We start from the raw sequence: 2,480 nt of genomic DNA on the forward strand, positions 1-2,480 counted from the left end.
ATACAATCATTCTTCTCAAGCTATTTGTTAAAGGATTAATTAGATCCTTGCCATTACAATTTTCTAGAATTAAAATATGCCAATACAAAGATTTTCCCCCAACCTCTTCCCCTCTTGCATGGCTCAATATTGCTCCATGGCCACAAAATCATTCTTCTATCTGCTGGCAGAGCCCACGCAAGTGCCCATTTATTATAGTGCTTTTTCCTCTTAGAGTAGATATGCTCATGGTGATCCTACCACAACCTATGGCATATCTCGAATAAGAAGTAAATCTCAATGATATGTCTACTTCGATCTTAATTTGTAGGGGAACATTTAAAAAATATGCAAAATGGTAATGACATGTACCTAATAAGCCCTTTTGTAAAACCATTTCTCTAAGTAATATAATTGACGTGTTAATCCATAAGTTTTCTAATGGCAACTTACATGGAAACATGGTATCTTCTTTTGCTTACTAATCACAAGGCATGTAATGCTCTAATAATTAAAACTTTTAGCATGTGTATATATTCACTATAATCCCATTTCAATCTTTGATTAATCCATTCCTTGGGACTAGTCGAGATTTGGGGGATAAAATCCCACGGAAACATGATATCTTCTTTTGTTAACTAATCACAAGGTATCTAACGCTGTAATACATAAAACCCTTAGCATCTATATAGATTCACTATAATCCCATTTCAATCTTCGATTAATCCCTTCCTTGGAACTGGCCGGGATTTGGGCGATGAAATCCCTTGCCCATGGGAAAAGGATTTAATGAACAAGACCTTCAACAAGATAGATTTCTAAACAAAGCAAATAATGAAAGTAGGAGAGTTAACAATATTTAGTAAGTACCGGAAGCAGGCGAGCTCATGCTCTCACTAGAGAACTCCATGATCACCAAGAAGACTGTGGATTCAAGATTGGAATTGGCCAACGGTGGTGGCGGTGGCGGTGGCGGAGGCGGCGATGGCGGCGGCAAAGAGGTGCGACGTGAAGAGGCCGGAGGCCCTTCCCAGATCTGTTTTCAATTGTGGCTCAATTCCCTACCCATCTATTCCCCTTTAATCTTGCCCATTAAATAAAATTTTTATTGCCATTTCTGTTTCATTCCTATTCCTTTCTTTAATTATCACACTCTGCTATCCCTAATGCCAAAACTAATAGCCAAAAGCTCTCTCTATCTCTATCTCTATCTCTCTATCTTCTATCTCTCTCTGTCTCTATCTCTATATCTATCTCTATCTCTCTTTCTCTCCCCCCCCAAATGATGCATGCCAAACATGATCATCACATACAAGACTGGTGTCTAATCGAACAGAGGTAGATCTTTGGAATCCCCTCCCTCACTGCCAACCATTGTTAAAAAAATGTGTCCTTTATTGCTACTATTGGAGAGCTTGACCTATCCCTATAAGCTCTACCATTTGCTCTTGTAGTAGGCTTAGCATATCCCTCCAACTATGAATATGAAAGGAAGATAAGAACCCAATTGATGTAGAAAGGGGCCAACAAGGTGAGGGTATGAAAGTATAGTTTGCAAAGGGATGTCTTTTCCACTAGTTCACACAAGCATGTCGTTGAAAGAGCTGCAATGACAACCCACCCATTCCTATCCATCCTAGTCTAGGCTGTCCCCCGCTCGGTTGATCTCAATCGATGGCATCCACTCGTGAACCATCATTGCCTTCTATCTTGGGTAGCCTGTCGGTTGAGGACAATTAGCTACATCAATCTTCCGTCTAGCATTGCCATGACCTCCATCGCCACAAGTATATTCGTATGATCGCCACATGTTTTTGCAATCCCTTACCTACACTGATTCATCACTAAGCAATGTACACTACCGAGCCACATCCTCCCACTATTTGCTTTGGTGGTCCTCAACACTAGCAACTCACACCTTCTGCAACCACCACACATGGGGATAAGAAGATTGTTTTGACCTAGATCTATTGGAACTAGATGCGCCCAGTACTTGAGCACATCATGTGGCAGAACCACCTAATCTAATGCCTCCAAGGAGTGCTCGTCTTCCATTAGACACTAAGCACCCGAGAGAGGACACCAAATTACGCGGTCCCGTCAGACACACCCCAAGGGAGAACCCAAAAATCCACATTTTTCTATCAGGATCACAAATAAGAGAATAAAGCTTACATCATTCTTAACCATTTCTTGCTTATAAACTGCGCTGAGTGGTGGTACCAATGGCTAAGCCAGACCCTGCTTATAAAGGCAGAGCGGTCAGTGGTCCTGACGTGGTTCACCAGGGTTCCTGCACGGGGTCACTACGACTGAATCAACCAAATTCCACGCGTTCGAGGCGAGCGCCGTGTGATGCCATTACTGACTAATACGACTGCAGGGCAAGGGTCCGACAAGAGCGCAGAAAAGGGGTACGGCGAGACATGGGTCACGACAGGCGTGAAACACGGGCGAATGTGGAGCACGAAGCCACAGTGCAGAAATAACTCCAGAACAGG

This window comes from Miscanthus floridulus, chromosome 9 (genome assembly GCF_019320115.1).
Source record: "Miscanthus floridulus cultivar M001 chromosome 9, ASM1932011v1, whole genome shotgun sequence".
NCBI classification, from domain to species: domain Eukaryota; kingdom Viridiplantae; phylum Streptophyta; class Magnoliopsida; order Poales; family Poaceae; genus Miscanthus; species Miscanthus floridulus.